The following is a 19010-nucleotide window of genomic DNA, read 5'->3' on the forward strand; positions in this document are numbered from 1 at the left end:
GCTTTGATGATGGTGGATGTATTGTGTCAGCATGAAATTCAATGCACAATAAATTTTTTTTGCCAGATTGTGTTTGTAGCTGCTGGGAGTGAACCAGAGTGCACTAACTGTGGATAAAATGTACCTGTGGGGACATCACAGGTGATGCTTGATGAGGACGATGGTCTCATCTTAAGTAGCAGCAGGTGGGGCAGTCAGTGATGATGGATGGGTAGAGAGTAATCATCTGCGACAGGTGAGAACGTTGCACAGGTGAACACAGAGGCGGGAACCAAGGCCAGACTCCGCCCTGGAGATGAGGAGCGAAGTAGAGGCCACAACAAACAGTCCAGGAAACCCTGGGACTGTGACACGAAGGCCTCTGATACATAAAGGAATTCACTGGTGTCCTATTAGCTGGTTCTAGCTTTCTTTTCCTTTTATACCAACTCATTGAGGGATTTTCACTGGATTTGAAAAGACCCTGGAACCAAGGAATATGTGGGGCTTTTCAGATTGTATCTCAGCACTGAGATTTTCTCTCTATTGAATCCCTTGCTTGAGGTGGACATCCACTGACTCATCCTTTCTTTATAGCTGCATAGCTGCCCTCTTTGTGTGATCTGGACATTGTTCCAATACACACAGGAACACAAAGCCTCTTTCTAATCTCCTGGGATATGTAAGCAGTAAATCTTTGAAAGGCTGCAGAGGTATGGCAGTGCACCATATCTGTATGTAAGAGCTGTTAAAAAGATGCAGATTTAGTGAAAAATCCCCATGTACAATCTGCAATTACATTTTATGTTTTAGAACACTTTCAGTAGTTTTTGCATTAATTATTCCAAGGCTGTTGAACCATGAACCCTTTTTTCACCCATCTACAATTTTGGCAAGAAATACTGGAAATATTTTACTTGTTGCATCTCTCTTTAACCTGGTCTTACGGTATTATGTGTGTTGTTTGTGCTGTGATAGAGTCCAAAATAAAGGAAGCAAGTATCTTATTGTGTCTTAGCCTTTTTAACAGCCTTTAAACCTCATCTGTGAAATAGGCATTAAAAAGGCTAAAGTGCGATTTCATCGTAGGTCCTCCAGCTTTGCAGACACCAATGTTAAATCTTAACTTCATTTTACATTCATTTAGTTCGTTTTTTTGTTTTGTTTGTTTTAAACTTTTGCTGATGGCAAACTGTATCAGCAGTTTTGAGGCAGTTGAGGTAATTTCATGAAGTTTTATTCATTAACTCAGGTTTAAAATCATGGACCCGTGAGGTCATGATACCCACAGTTTTAACATTTGAGTTTTCTGACTATCCTGTAATTTTCTCTGAATGACAAAACCTTTCACCAAATATCCACCTTAAAAGTAAAGTGACTTTCATCTGCTCCCTTATTCACAAAGGGTCACCAGAGCAGGTAGCTCTGAATGATTGTTTTGACAGATTTTAAGACTAGATGACTTAAGACCTTTCCTTTGAACCCCCAAGGGATTTGAGTCTCCTCCCGACATCTGTTGCATGTTAGCAGAATGTATAAAACACTATAGAGCCATTCACCTTTAAAAAAATGAATGATTTACATAATTACTTATTTTGTGAATCTCTTCATTTTGACAGTGTGAATGGATTTTTAATCCTCCCCTATGATTAGTATGTGTACATAAGCATACACTGCAAATAGAAGAAGTTCCTATCCATCTTACACTTCTTATTTGTTTCTCACAGTGAACTTGTGGTGTTCTCAGAAAGTAAAATAAAAATACCAAAGTCTTTTCTTGTCTTTTTTCTTTAATTAAGTTGCCAAGGATGCCATTGATGGAGTTGTTTTCACAGTGAAAGTGTTGAGATGCCTCACAAGGTGAAGGGAAAAGAAGTGAAACTCAGACATGAAGACAGAGAGGGGAAACAGCTGTATTGAAATGAAAAAATGCATTTCAATACAACGCTTTAAAATCTAAAAAGAAATGGAAAAAAATGCACCAACCAGGAGCAACAACTACAAACAATTGTGTATCACTGTCTGTATTTCCACATGTAATACCAGGTTTTTGTGGATTTGTTTCATAATTGTCCACCTTTGAGTCAAGGCAACAGATCAGTCCCGTGTCTGCTTGTCACAGATAACATGAATCTAAATCAAATCCCCACTTGCATGTAATAATTTGAATATAAGTGTAATTCACTGAGATGATGTGACAGCGGGTTGCCTGTGCGCTCTCTGTCCCTCTGGAGAATTTTATTTTGTACGTTCTAGGATGCCTCTGTCTTCTCATATTTCCACAGAGTGTGTCTGATACCGAGGTGAGCGTGTCTGATTGAAACAAGGAGTTGTACGAATTGTCCCCTTTATTGGAAAATTATCTTTTGGCTCACTATGATACCAAAGATTCAGTTTAAGCTCCCTTTCAAAGAGGCAATTCACTTTGGGGTCTAACATTTTCATTTGCCAGCATGCTTATCTCACTATGACTTAATAAACTGGTGACATTTGATTCTCGCAGTGCCTTGAATGTGCAAATGCCCCATTGAGGCTTTTATTCTGAGTCTGAGAGCTGAAAATAATAATTCTGGAAAGCCTCGAGATATTCTGCGTGAGGTTAATTTGTTCTATTACCATGTCCTCAACATGCATTTTTCTTAACTGCCTCAGTGGACACTTCCTGTTCTGTCATGAAAACCACTGAGGGGGACTATATACTGTCCTCACACTGCTGCACCACTACAACCCTAATACCAAGCGTCCAATATGCTTTTAAGAGCCACTTGTGATTTTCATTTGTTTTTAATTTCTAGTACACGCAGCCTGCCGAGTGATGATAATAATAATAATAATAATAATAATGGATTGCATTTATATAGCGCTTTTCGGGGCCCTCAAAGCGCTTTACAATTCCACTATTCATTCACTCTCACATTCATACACTGGTGGAGGCAAGCTACAGTTGTAGCCTCAGCTGCCCTGGGGCAGACTGACAGGAGCGAGGCTGCCATATCGCGCCATCGGGCCCTCTGGCCATCACCAGTAGGCGGTAGGTGAAGTGTCTTGCCCAAGGACACAACGACCGAGACTGTCCGAGCCTGTCACAAGACAAACACCCAACTCTTTGAGCCACGATCGCCCTTGAGTGATGGATCATAAGTATGTCAGTGTATTAAAAAAATCAATACATATGATTACTTATATATGCTTATGAATACAAATGAGATGACTTGCCAATTAAGCTTAAAAATTTTCTTTCTAATGAAGAAAAATGTGGACCTGATGACCCTAAGCCATCCTGCACTGTGAGAGGCTCCAGGCATCAGCGTCTTCTGACGAGGCAATAATCCCATAAGTGTGTCATCATCACATACAGCATGTTAATGTTGATGCACCTGCCATGGAAATATTTGCATCCAAGATGTAACAATCCCTTTAGATGTTTTGAGACTGTTATTCTAATTTTTTCAGTTCCCACTCAGTTGTTAGTTACAATGCTATGAATGCCACACTTATTTCAGATCATTGAAAAATGTTAATACAAAAGACAAAAACGCACTGTGTTGCTAAAAGCATTCACTCAAACATCCATATCATTGAATTCATGTGTTCCAATCACTTTTGTGGCTACAAGTGAAGAAAATCCAGCAGCTGGTCATGCAGACCGCTTCTAAAAACACTTTCTGGAGCTGAGTGAATCCCAGTGTGGTACAGTGACGGGATTTCCTCACTGCTAAATATTCCACAGTTTTGTGGAATGTGGTATTTCAACAGAGTGGAATCGGTTGGAAACAGTAGCAACCGCACTACAAACCTCCAAAATTCATGTGGCCTTCAGATTAGCTCAAGAGCAGTGTGTATAGAGCTTCATGGAATGGGTTTCCATGGAAACAGCTGAATCCTTTAGCTTTACATCATCCAGCGCAATGCAAAGTTTTGGATGCAGTGGTGTAAAGCAGTGGGCACGAGTTCTCTCAAGTGATTTTTCACACTTGCCCGTATAGAAATCTGATGGATGAGTCTGGGTTTGGCAGTTGCCAGGGGAACAGTACTCTGACTGCATTGTGTCAAGTGTAAAGTTTGGTGGAGGGGGGATTTTTCAGTAGTTGGCTTCGCCCCTTATTTCCAGTGAAAGGAATTCTCAATGCTTCAGCACACCAAGTCATTTTGAATAATTTCATGCTTCCAAATTTGTGGTAGGCAACACCTTCCTGTTCTAACATGACCAGTGTACAAAGTAAGTCATGCTTGAGCGAGTTTGGTGTGGAAGAACATGACTGGCCTGCATAGAGTCCTGACCTCAACCCGACAGAACACCTTTGGGAAGGATTAGAGTGGAGACTGCGAGCCAGGCCTTCTCATCCGACATCAGTGTCTGACCTCACAAATGTGCTTTTTGAAAAATGGTCAAAATTCCCATGAACACTCTTAAACCTTGTGGAAAACTATCACAGAAGGGTTCAAGCTGCAAAGGGAAAGGGTGGGCTGACATCATATTAAACCCTATGGATTAAGAATGGGATGTCACTCAAGTTGTTATGCATATGAAGACAGATATTTTTCACAGGGCCATAGATTTAGTAACCAAAAATGTTTCAGTTTCTGTGAATCTTGTGTTTTCTGCTATATTTACCCATTTACAATGCACAGTACCTTGCACATAAATATAACATTAACAAAAACTCTCAGCAGGCCTACTCAATGAGTCACACATCATCGCTAAAGAATACTGAGAGAATGGCTGTGAGCGAAAGTGAAAACAGGAGTCTGGCGGGTTACATAAAAGTAATAAGAACTTTAGTGAAACATATTAATGAAAGAAAAACAAGTTGGTAACAACAAACAAAACTACAAAAAAAAAAAAAGGAAAAACAAGGAAAAATCAGAAAAAAACCTGAAACACAAAAGGCCTTTAACAGAACGGCAACAAGGAAGGAAAACAGATAAGAAAATAGCACCAAGACAAAGCCTGGACCATAAATATGGGGCGGGCATTCAGATAGATGAGAAAAACAGGCAAACAAGATATACTGTAAAACAACTAAAAATACACAAAAAAAGTACAGAAAATGGATGAAGACAGCACACACACATGAGACATGGAAATTTAAGAGGAAATGGATAAAAGGATCCATCTTCCAAAAATAAATAAATAAATAAGGAAACTAAAACAACAACAAAAGCCTCTAAAGCATGATAGCAATGGACCTGTCATGATGAACTGAGCAACTCTTCTCCTCAGTCTTGCATGACATTCTCTTGAGCTACTGTTTCAGTCCATATACCTCCTCAGTATTTATAATTTGTATATTACAAATACTGAGAAGGTATATAATAATAATAATAATAATAATAATAATAATAATAATAATTATTATTATTATTATTATTATTATTATTATCATCAGTATACTACCTATACTATATGACTATGATGATACTACAATAGTCATATCATATGGGTATTTGTTTGCTCTCTAGATGAGTGCACCAATCTTGAGGCACTTGGGCACTATGAGTGGCAACATCTTTATGGCATATGCAAATATTTTATACAAATGCCACAGTTATTTATATTTGTACATTTGACAGTTCAGTTGAATATAGTATGTCATGACAGATAATAATGTTGGGTCACAATATAATGTATCATAGCTCTAAACCACATAGTGTATGTATATCTGTTCCCTATATTTGTTAGTAATAATAACAATAATAAAGTAATAATAATTATTTATTATGGTTGTAGTAATAACTATTATTATAAGAAATAATATTAATCATAATAGCTGTTATCATTATTCTTATTATTTATTATATTATTATTCAAAATACACAATTAGTAAACACACCTGTCTGTGATGTTTTCTAAGACCTAAAAACACCAACTTAGGTCTGAGGTGTTTTACAGGTTGCGTGACTCCTCTTCAACACAAAATTATGCCTGTGAGCGCCACCCACTCTAGTCAGAGTTATCACCTGATGATGATGATAAAACTTTAGAGAGAACAGAAATTTCAACATCTTTGCAAATTAAAAAAGGGGGCGGGGCGGGATTAATGCCACAGACAACTGTTAATCTTAGGAATTAGTGGCCAGAGTGGTAAAATAAACATTATAATTTAAGTAAATTGGCCTATTTTAACATTGATTGTGCTCTCTGTGCCATTTCTAAGGTGGCTTTATAGTGAATACATTAAAATATTAAAGCATGCCGTCCTATAGTCTAACAAAAGGAGACAGAACAGGTATCACTGTGTTCGAATTCCAGCAGTGTACTGCCTATAATACTGTAAATTACTTTGACAATGCAATGCATAGATTGTGCGGCTCGAACTTCACAGCTGGTCTTCATTAATAATTCTAGTAATATACGACTTAACAGCTTACAAAAAATGTGTTTCCCTATATTGCAGTTCAAACATGCTGTAAATAGTGAGAATGTGGTCCTTTCAGCTGATTTTAGAGTTCTGAGCATAACCTGCTTCCAAACAGGTTGTATAATCAGTGTAAGTTACCATGGTGATTTTGGATAAAAAGAGCCACAGAAAACTCTGACTTTAAGCTCAGTATAGCTCAGTAACCCATGAATCTTAATTCACAGTACACTACTCAAGGTTTAGTGGTTTTTGTTTTTCAAAAGAGACCTGACACATCAGCTGTGTAGGCCTTTCCTTCTCTGCATGCTGCACATACAGTAAAGAGCCACATAAGCTGCAGGTCTGCAAGGTAAATCCCACACTGGCATCCCTTCTAATGACCGGCAGTCACTGTCTCATGTGATTGTAAGATGAATTTAGCCTGCACAGTCTATCAACACCCAATTTCTCCTTTAATCCATGACATCAATTTCTAGTCTTACTGAATACAATATGATACATATTTTGTAAATGATGGCGCCATCTAGAGTAAAATCCAGTGTAAAGCAGGGTATGTATTAGGGTGTGTCTAGTCACAAGGCTTTACAGTAAGACCATGCAGCAGAAGATTACATTCAAGCTTTTGAAGCACACTAGTCAGTGGTTTTAAAGCTGTGGGCTATTGGTTTAGACTGATCTTTTTTGAAAGGGACTGTTTAATAGGACTGGTTGCTCCTTTCTGTAAATTGTCTTTTACTGTGACATGTTTGTTTGATATTAAAGCAAGCTCGGACTAAAAAAGTTTTCTGGGATCTATAAAATATATAAATATAATTTTTCATCATCATTTTCTGCTTCATTATCACCCATTATCAACGTACTCACACTCATCACATTGCCAAATGAAAAAAATTTCTGACTTGTCTCACTTCCCTGCCTATCAAAAAAGCCATTCACCCGCCCACAGTTCTCCAACATGTTCAATCACATCTCTTGGAAGGGTATTTGCAACTAATGAAGGCTAATAAATCTGGCATTTTGACTGGGGCTCAAGTCTGTATGTGTGTATGCAAACTGGGCCTTTTCAATCCATTAGAGCAAATGAAAACAAAACACCAGTAATGTCCAATCATTTGCCTGCCATCATTCATTCTCATCTTGGACACTAAAACATGCACACATGCTCAACACAATCGCTATTTATCCACCATCATGAATCCTAATGTATTCTACCCTTTCTGGGGGTCCGGAAAGTTCAGACACAAATCTATGAGATGAGACTGAGTCAACTTAAAATCAATTGAATTACAATTTTCTGTCCTCAGTTGTTGGCTAAAGTGACATTTCTACAGTTTGAGGTTTTTTAAGTTTTTAAAGTTTTTGAAGTTAACTAGAAGATGGCTTTCAAGAGAAGAGTAGAGAGTGGACTAAAGGCCTTTATCATTCACTTGAAATCCTAGAGTCAAGGTGTTGATCTGGCAGTGAATTAAAATTACATCCATAATTTACATACTCCCAAAAAAACTCCATGAATTATAAATTATCCTCCTAAACAACACAAATGTGCTTAAGATGCCTATTGTTAATTTATTGATGAATGCTGATTAATTCATAGGCCATTCACAGTAGCTGTAAAGAAGCGTTAAATCATTCATTTTTACTGATTTACTATCACTACTAATACAAGTCTTTTATGAACTCTTAAAAGACTATAATGTGAAGGTCTCACTCCTCCTACAGTCATTCTTAAAAGATAACACATTCTTTCTTTCAAATTTCAATTATAAATTCCTTTGAAGCCTGTTTTGTCTTATATTTTAATGACAGTGAGTGTTAGATTTTGGATGTTTACGTTGCTCGTTAAAAAATTCAATGTCCGTCACGGACACACCCTGTGATGAAAGCTCAATTTTTATAGACTCAACAAATATGAAGTTGATCCTACTAAAACCTTTGGGGGGAGTGTGAGAAAGTCCAAAAAGTGCAATGTTTGTAAAATGCTAAAACGGTACCAACATTGATTTTTAATTTCAAATTTTTAATTTTAATTGCCTAAACCCTGTTGGGTTTAGACAAGTCACTGACTTGCCTATATATATATATATATATATATATATATATATATATATATATATATATATTAGGGGTGCAACGATACACAAAATTCACGGTTCGGTTCGATACTTTGGTGTCACGGTTCGATATTTTTTCGATACAAAAAAATGTTCATGCTTTTTTAATTTGTCATTTATTAAAATGATAAATATATATTTTAACTCAAACGTACAGTTTTTAAATTTAATGTTGCTGAATAACAAAGGAATAAAATCTATCTGATGGAGAAATCACTCATCTTTGGAAAAGAGGGTTTATTACAGAGAAATGGCTCTTTCCAAAATAAAAGCTATACTATATGCTTCTTCTGGGCTATATTCTCAGCAGCATATTAAACATATCAGGTCCCCATAAGGAGAATCATGTGCTAACGGCTGTCTAAATGACTCGGGTAAAGTTTGTAGCATGCGTGCTTGTTGTTTTTGTCTGCTTCCACTTGTCTTTGCACTAGGATGATGTCGGCGTAAATGTGCAGTCATATTCGTTGTGTTCCCACTAGTGCTGTCAGCGTTAATCTGAAATGACGTTAACGCCACAACACGGCAAATCTCCGTTAACGAGCTACCGCGGATCGCCCCGTGCGTGGGGCTGGACGGCCAACACGTTAACGAGCTAACTGCGCTAACACACTAGTTCCCACCCATGTAATTGAGCATTGCGTGGCACAGCCGACATACTGTTTTACTTTTGTCCATGAGGCGCTTACCTTCAGGGTCATACTTCACATGAAAACCAAAATAGTTCCAAAGGCCAGATCTGAATGAGGGTGGGGGAGGTTCAATTTGCCATGTTGCAACGAGCTTAGCTTCTGTCTTGCTAGCTTGCGCTGCGCTCAGTGGATCTGCGCTCGACAGTGCAGCCTAGGCGGAGTAGTCAAGCGCAGATCCACTGAGCGCGCAACACAGACAGCATCGTCAGAAGAAAAGTTGATAAAATAAATTAAAAATTTTGTATTGTTCGATACATATGCGTACCGAACCGAAAGCACTGTATCGAACGGTTCAATATCGATACGAGTATCGTTGCACCCCTAATATATATATATATATATATATATATATATATATATATATATATATATATATATATATATAAACTCATTTTAAGCCTTCAAATAAGCAATAATTTACATTTTTATAAATAATAACAAAAACAGGAGCAGACCCAGTAGGGCCTGTGCACTTTCAGTCCTCGAGCTAAAAAGAAATGTATTCACCTGACGTTCTTACAGCATTTTTTGTAAAGTTAAAATGTTAACATCCTGTCTAGAATAATAGTTGAGCCACTGGTCAGCAGCATCAAAGGGAAAGCTTTACTACAAAATGCAAACCAGCATTTCCTCCACACACAAAAGTGAGAATGTTTTCTTTTTAAAGCCAGATAGCATGAGAAGAACTTTGGGTTGCCATGGTTAAAAGAGAGTAAGGATATGCAGAATGATGCCAGGACTTGATGTTTTAATTAGCACTTTATTTGGACAACTTTCTGCAAGTTTTAGCTCTTTACCGATGCATGAAGCTGAGATACGGCAGTACTGCAGGGTAATTTATGGAGGAGGATAGTGGTTTTCTAAAACTTCAAAACTTGGAGTTGTACACTGCCAAAACTCCCATACTCAACCTAAGAGGTCATTACGAATTAATGCAATGTATTACATCCACAAAACACAGATTGTCCAACTGTGCACGTATACGGTCCTTGCATTATGATGAAATAAATTCTGCTGCATTATTGTATAAATATGTACATTTTATATCAGTTTTGGCCTCTAATGACTCAGTTAGGAATTACTCATTCTTCAAATGGAATCCCAAAGAATGTGTTTAACAGTCGTAACTGATGCTGAATTAGGCTTTTAAGTCATTCCTTCTCACTTGGGCTCTTCTTTTTAGTATTTAGCAAATGCATTCATTTTAGGTTTCACATTTTTTCCGTGACAGCTTAAAGACTAAATCTGAGGATTTAGGATGGTTTCAATATTAAAGCTATGATAGCCTCTCTCTATTCTCTAGTCAAAGAGAATTGACAGAATAAAAGAAAAAAGGGAGGAAATGAGACCTTTGTTTATGTGTGATTGAGTTGATTGAGTACAAGTGTTTTGGTAATGATGACATGATTATCTGTTGTTACACCAAAAATACACTTTGCAAGATAGAAGAAAAAACATGCAAATTGCTTTAACATTGAGCTAAAGAGACTGCTATGCACTCACTTACACAGACAAGTAGCATCAGATAAGCTATCAGCTAATAGCTGATTCTGAGTCATTGCCAGTACTTACAATTTAATGCTTATAGTAGCTTGAGTGCTTGTGAGCAGAACGTTGTTATCACCACATGCATCTAGACTTGATTATAATGAGTATTGTGGCTTAAGTATACATGTTATCTCAAAACTTTGCCCTCTTTCTTCCTACATACAATTTCAAACATACTGTAAAAATAATGCTTTGGTGTCTGTTAAGTGTCTGTTTGTGCATTTTTTTCAAACCACTGCTACATTAATCACAGTAAGAACTGAAATGGATGTTTTAAAACAGTTGTTTTTTAAAGCATCACTCAGACCAAGTGCAAAGATATCATCACTGTTGGACATACAGTCGGAGGTCTGTGATAGACTGGTGGCCTATCTGGTGTTCTGTTTAAGATCATTCCAAAACACCTCAAACAGATTTAAGATTGATTCTGTGATACTTCATTTTGTGTGAGGTTTTGTTTTGTTTTGTGTTTTGCTTTGGTTTTTTTTGCCAATTAGAAGTCGACTTGCTGGTGTGATTTGGATCGTTGTCTTGCTACATAACTCGAGAGAGCAGAATTCATGGTTCCATCAGTTACGGTTAGTCGCACTTTCACCACCATGTTTAACTGTTGGTATGATGTTCTTTTTATGAAATGCTGGATTAGTGTTACACCAGATTTAGCAGGCCTTAAATCTTCCAAAAAGGTAAACTTTTGTCTCATCAGTCCACACAATATTTTTCCAAAAGTCTTGGAGATCATCAAGATCTTTTTGGTCAGTAGTGGATTTCACCTTGGATCTCTTCCATGCAGGCCTTACTGTTGAATCATGAACTCATGAACTCTGACCTTGAGTGAGGCTAGTGAGGCCTGCAGTTCTTTAGTCATTGTTTTGGTTCTTTTGTGACCTCATGGATGACTCATTGATGCACTCTTGGAGTGATTTTGCCAGACCGGCCACTCATGGGAATGTTCACCACCATTCCAAGTTTTCTCTGTTTGTAGATAATGGCTCTCACTGTGGTGCACTGCAGTCCCAAAGCCTTGGAGCTTTTTGAGATCTTTTAGCCTACGTCGCTTTTTCAGACAAGTTCTATTTAAGTGATCTTTTGCTTGAACAGGTCTGACAGTTGGGGCTAGAGATTCTAAACTCAATTACTTTTTCACAAAGGGCCAGTTTGTAGGGGAGTGTATCTTTTTTACAGTTATTAGCTGTAAGGTGCCTTTTTAAGCAAACATTAAATTTCAACTAAAAGTCAAGTGTGTCAGTCAAGTTGACTAATTTAGTTAGTATTACATTGTGACATGTAACAATAGTTTTCTTGGCCTGATCATTAAAAATGATCAATTTATGAGGGTCCTAGGATTAATAGCCATTAGCTGATTAGTGGCCTGCATTGAACTGTCAAGATAAAAACTATGACTATGGCATGGCCACATTGTTGCAGATTTAACATGTGAGATTAAGGACAATATCAAAATCCTGTAGCCACATGGGAAATTAATAGAGTGGAGGCAATGAAAGACTGACAATGAAAATAGGCAATTATGTCTCATATACCTGAAAGAAAAGTAAGATTTCATCAATAAATTGCAAAGTTTAAGTTTATGACAGTTCGCACGAATTTATAGACTGCACAGAAATCCACAGGACCTGCCAGAAATGAGGCTAGTTAAATTTGAAATCTGCTAAAAGGTCTCTCACTCCCAGTGGATGTTGAACTCCCCTTTTGTCAAGATGGTGTTCATAATTTTTTTATGGACATATTTTCTAAGTGCAGCCAGCGGGTGGAGAATTCGGTGGTGTCAAGATCTCGATTGCTTTCTGCAGGAGCTGAGAAAAATATGTTGGATCTTTTATCTCAATCTTTTCTTTTTCTTTTTTGTTCTATAGTGTGCTTTTGTAAATGTGTCATAATAGGTGGCAAAGGGACATGCATGGTATATGACTAACATAACACGGAAGACACAAGCAGTCAATTGCACTCGCATCTGCAACAGCCTCTTTAATGAAGACCATAGTTGTAGCAGCTTGAGCTGTTCCCACAAGACATCTTCCCTGAAGTTGAAAAGAAAATTAGTCATTCGCATCACAAAGCCAACCAAAAACAGCGGGGTACTCATCGGAGCCCTGGCATGAAAATGATCAAAGTGGAGAAGTGTCGACACGTGGCCCAGGTCCAGAGAAGTGTTTGAAATACTGGCACAGAGTTCCCCAAGTGCTATTTTGGCTTGAACCTGACAAAGCCTTTGGTAAGTGTATCCTATGAAGACTAAGTTAGGTCAAAACACTTTTTAATTTGACAGAGTCTTAATCATCAGTTTATTTTTCTGAATTTTCTTACATCTTTGACAGCCTGTGTGGCGTCTCCTTGCTGCTTTTGTTTAAACTTTCATCAGTCATTTTATACTAAAGAGCCAGAATCATTCTAAAGAGTCTAAACAAAGGATTAAAAATTATACTATACAAGGTTTAAGGATTACAACAAAGTCGAAATGTTTCAAGCCTACAGATAGAGCGGTGCAGAAAATGTAACCACAGGCCAACTGGAAACTGAATTGTTTAGTCTCAAACACAGTCTGAATAGGAACAATATTACCCAGCTCCAGATCCCTTGTTTTTTCTTCCAGCTTGCAGTGGGGAGTGAAATATATAGAGGATGGCATTCCCTAAATTTTGAGCTCTATCTTTATAACTGACTCCATTTTTCTCCTCTATTGAGGTATATTGGTTAAAATGAAAAATCTTGGCACGTCTTATTTCATAAGACAGGTGCACACTGTACATGAGGGACAAACAGATCTACTCCACACACACATACACACTGTCATGTGCTTGAAAAATTCCAAGCTTGGGGTACGCTGCACAAAAAATCTTCTTAAAAAAGAGCCGAAAAAAGAGCAGCAAAGGTGCTTCTCATCTCCCAAAACATTTAAATCAAAACATCGAGATGTTTCTGGTAAAATGCAAAGACGAGCTCAGCTGCAATCCTGGCAGATCAGCCCACATCAGCGGATAGCTCCGCTGACATCTTTCCACTAATCCTGTTAATCTCAACATACTGTGCTGTATAACAGTGGTCCCCAACCTTTTTTGCGCCACGGACCGGTTTATGCCCGACAGTATTTTTACGGACCGGCCTTTAAGGTGTCGCGGATAAATACAACAAAATAAAACTAGTACCGGTACCGAAAAAAAGAAGATTTATTCATAACACACGTGAAAAGACCCAGGAAAACCGAGTTAACGATAAAAACGATAACAAAAAACACTGAAAACCGATAAAAACCCTGAAAACCATACATTTCACACCTGAGCCTCAACTCTCGCGGCCCGGTACCAAACGACTCACGGACCGGTACCGGTCCGAGGCCCGGGGGTTGGGACCGCTGCTGTATAAGTTGTTTTAGCATGCCTATAGTTTGTGTGCACCTCCTAGCCTTTTTGTAAACCATCTCCTCCACCCGAGCCCCAGCTTTTCATGTTGTGTCAAATGTCTACTGCCTCTTTTATTTCTGTATGTAAAGAAAACCATAGTATCAAATATAAATTGCTACAGAAATAACAATCTGCTTTTGTACTTTCAACTGTAGTAGTCCTGACAGATTTTTCTTTTTTTTTTTTTTTTTTTTTTTTTGCGGGGAGGCAGGATTTAAGCAAAGTATAATCCAAAACAGAAGCAAAGATCAGCAAAGCCCACCAGGCACTGTACTGCACAACTGCCAAAAACAAAAACACACAGAAAATGTGTGACTCTTTTCCTCCCTGGGTACTTTTCTGAAGATATAAAGGAGCTCAGATTTCTATACTACAATGCTTCTCTGCTGTATGATGAAATTAATCCCATTTCTGTGTAAAAACTTTTTTTATGCTTTCAAAATGTAAGCTCCTTAGCCATCGCCGGTGGAGCGGGCTCTGAGTGATTCTTGCTGTCTCGCCTGTGGACCTTCTTTCCCCGCTGTAATACTAAAATATTTAAGTTCACGGTTGCTTCTTCTTCTTTCAGCTGCTGTCTTTATGGGTCACCACAGTGGATCATCTGCCTCCATCTCACCCTATCCCTATCCTCCATCAGACCAACCCTCTGGATGCCCACAAGATACAGACAGTGAAGCTCCTTCTGACCGTCTCTATACAACAGTCATAACTCAAAGCAAATGTCTGTAGTGCTCTTTCTTGGCATGGAGCCATATTACTGCTCACTGATTGTCACCGCTCTTCTTTAGCTAGCCTCACGGGATGGCTCATCAACATTATTTCTATGTATTCCTCTACACTTCTCCTCTTCTCCGTTTCAGCTACACGTCCACTGAAGTCTGCTCCAATTGCCACTCTCTCCACCCTGGGGACACTCTCTACCATGCCATCCAACTTACTCCAGAACCTTTTGTGTGCATTTGTTATGGCCCATCTATCTCCATTCAGGCAACCAACCACTGTTGTCCGTCTTGTTGGTCCACCAATCACAGAGTGGCACTTAAATTTACATATTAAACAAAACCTCACAACATCACTCGTAATAACAGTCAGCATAATTAAACAAATGTTTCAAATATACACCCCAAAAATATCAATCAGTGCCATAGTGTGATAGTGATAGCAGGTAGCATCCTTGATCCGTGGCCAGTATATCGTAGGCCTCATATGGTGTCCATCCCAGGCCTCTTCCAGCCTAGCATCTTCCCTCAATTTACATGTACAGCTCCCCAAGTTCACACAGAGTTCACTCGCTAAGACACAAAATAACATCTAACATATTAAGTGAACTTTGAGTGAAATTACATCCAGTAAATGAAATGAACCATATTAAAGATGAGATCACATATAGTGTATTAATTGAATCATATAAAGGTGAGGTAACTCTATTAAGAGTGAGAGCACATTTGTATATTGAATTAGTCATTAAAAACAAAATTAACATATTAAGAGGTTAACGGAAAAATCATTTTACTCAGGTGTATCCCAAAACTCTTAATTATCCCCATCATACTTACAGCCAGATCAGAGTTACACGTCAAAATAATAAGCATCAAAATAATAAGCATATCTTTGAATGGTAGGTGGAAGCCAGAGTACCCGAGGAAACCCAGATAAGGACAAGTTTGATCCTTATTTCTGTGGGCCAGCTGTGCTAACCACTGCACTACCATGCTGGTGGTTGCTGTGTCACTGATTGCTAAAGTCCCAGTCATGTAGGCCTAGAAACCTTCTACATGGACCGTAGGAGGAAACCAGAGTACCTGGAGAGTTTAGTGGACTGTGGAATGAGTACGCAGACAAACCCCATGCGGCAAAGATAAAACAAAGAAAAGAAAAAAGTGCATAGAAAGGTCCCTTCTGTTCTACAGGTTTGAACCAGGAAGCCTCTTGCTGTGAGGTGAGTGTGCTAATCAGTGCACCACCAGGCCATCACCCTAAAAATATAACTGCTTTACATAAGTTAGAGCAAACCTGCAACAAAGGTTCGTATACTGGACTGGACGTATACTGGTATATTTTCTTAAAGATGCATTCAATTACCCAATTAGTTTAAATTGTTAAAGTTTGAAACCTCCGCATTCAGTTCCACAGTAGTTAATTAATCACGATTAAGGCTGGAGGGAGTGAAACACTGAGTTCATTTAATAGCATTACTGCTATGGAATTTTCATTAGGCACGCTGGAGGTTGGAGTGAGAGTACTTGGATTTCATTACCGAGGCACCGCGTTTTAGTAAACATTTTAAATGTGACTCACACATAATCCGCCTCGTGAAAAATAGTAAGTTGTAATTTTTATGGCACACTAAGTGATTTGTGGCTTAAAAGCAAATGAAAGAAACAGAAGCTGACATTAAATGCAAACTGCAAAGTCTGTTGATCTTGTTTTGAAAATAATAGATTGTACAAGTCTCTTGCACAGAGAACCAAATCATTAAGACTGTTTTAAGAGTTGTTTAATGCTTACACATTTGGTAAATCTTAGATATTTTACAAGCACATGAAGCAAAATTACTGTAAGAGGGATGGTTGATTGATTTATTTTTTCTCACCAGTTTCAAGGCTACCAGTGAGAACTGATAAATAATCATGCTGAGGACTTGTGGAGTGACATTACTCTTGTAAATACTGATGTTGTGCCAGCATCTGTAGAGTCATTTGCCAAGCAGTTAAAAATGTAAGTCAGTGTCAGGAGTATCGCCTTTCTGTCATGGACCTGGCAGCATCTGGCCTCTCTCCTTCCCTCCCTTCCTTCTTCCATCTTGCTTTGTTTTTATAACTCTTGTCATGAGGGTGATGCGCTAGATTTGCTAGATTCACTAGATTCACTAGATTCTGCAGATACTTGAGTAGTAACATCAGGCTCTAGATCACAGGTGTCAAACTCCTCTCGAGGGCCGGTGACAAGCAAGACCTTCTAGAACTTGACTCCAGGCAATTCAGCGATTTGATTCATGTTACAGCAGCTCATGAGTGAATGAACATAGTGCAATTTAAGTATTTTTGGAAGTACATTTTTCCAAACACTTAGATTTACTTAAATTTACTTGAGTAGGGTTAGTGGTTGGTACGTCACCATGAAGTCAAGTTCTCCGGCCCTCAAGGACCTAATGCTCTAGATCGTTGCTTGTGGTACATTCGTTGCCTAACTCACCTCGCTATTTCGTCTCCTTTTCCAGCAAATTTCCCTTCAATACATTTCCTGGATTTTCTTGGCTGGTTTGGACCCTTTGATCCTGTTAGATCATCATTCCTTGGAACCTAACTATAAGGAAATAGACTTTGTTTACAATACCCACTTGCCTGCCCACTTTCCATCGTTGCCCCACTCCCAACTCTCCTGATCACTCGGAGACTTCCCCTACTTGCAAAAATCCTCCATGTTATTAAACTCATTCTTTGTAATAAAGGCTTTGAATATAATTAATTACGACACTTTCAACTTAGTACACTTCTGACCTTATCCAAGATAGTTATTCATTTCTCTTTATATTGAAATGTTAAAGTATATAAAAAAAAATGCAGATTTTTTTTTAAATATAAGCAGCTACTAGATCTCTAAAAGATCTCTATTCACAAAAATCCACCACTTAAAATAATACCACAGTGTCTACCACAAATTCTTTACTGTCTGCAAGGTACTGCTGTAAGGTACAAAATGTTTTGCACTTCTTCTGTACAAAAATTGGGAGCTCAGGTAACTATTTGTGGACTGAGCATCGATAATCAGATTTTTGACTTTCAAAAGCTGATAATGAAGACTGTGTAGGCAGGGTGGAGTGAGTGGAGATGAGATTTGTGACAGAAGGACAGCAGGAAGAGTGAAAGGGAAGGTTTACAAGATGGTAGAGAGACCTGCTGTGATGATTTGGAGATGGTGGCATTGGAAAAAACACAGCAGACAGAGCTGGTTTTTATTGGGGCGTGACCAAAATTAACAAGGGACAGCTCAGGTTGAGCAGTTTGGAGACAAGGCTGAGATGGTTTGGATATGTGCAGAGGAGGGACAGTGGATATATTCGGTAGAGATGGAGCTGCTATCCAGGAGGAAAAAAAGGAAGACCTAATAGAAGATTCATGGATGTAGTGAAGGAGGAGATCCAGAGGGTTGGTGTGACAGAGGAGGATGGCAGAATGACGTGAGTGTGGATGGTTGTAAATGACAAACCACTGTTGTAATTTCAATATGCCATAATTTCCTTGCCGATCCTTTTCTCCCCCGGCATAAAATGCCTTCTTTTCAATTGTTGTAAATCAAGTTTTTATTTCATATACTTTTAGTATTTGCAGTACAAGGAGGGACTAAATCAAACCTAAACAAAACAAACTCAAAGGTAAATGTAAGTGTCTACCCATTAGACTTGCTGTGTACTGAACTGTGCTTTTGCAGAATTGTATGTTTTTCCTGGACAAACCTTTTTTTCCTGCTACCTGTCCTGACGCTAATACTCTTACCGCAGGTTTGGAGGTAATTACAAGAAGCTGAACCATGAGCAACCATGACCGCTAACTTGTCACTGGCAGGCTGTGAATGTGCCAGAGAAATAACCCAGCAAAGAAGGAAGAGGAGAAAGTCTGAAGACAGTCTGAATAATACATTTCCTGTGAGCAGGAAATGAGATGCCGTTTTTCTCACAGGCTGAAAATGATTCTTTATAGGTTTATAGGCACACCAGAAAGAAAATCTCTAAGACTGAGATGAACAAATTTCAAAACACTGTACAAAAATGTCATCTAAGGACCCACTAGTGGGTCAACCACCCTCTTAAGGGACTGCTTCCACTAGAGCTTAAATACCTGGGACTCTCCACCATTTGTTTTTAGAACTTAAGAAGATGAGACATCTTTAAAAAAAATG

This window comes from Perissodus microlepis, chromosome 3 (assembly GCF_051167445.1).
Source record: "Perissodus microlepis isolate ML-2025 ecotype Zambia chromosome 3, ASM5116744v1, whole genome shotgun sequence".
NCBI lineage: Eukaryota > Metazoa > Chordata > Actinopteri > Cichliformes > Cichlidae > Perissodus > Perissodus microlepis.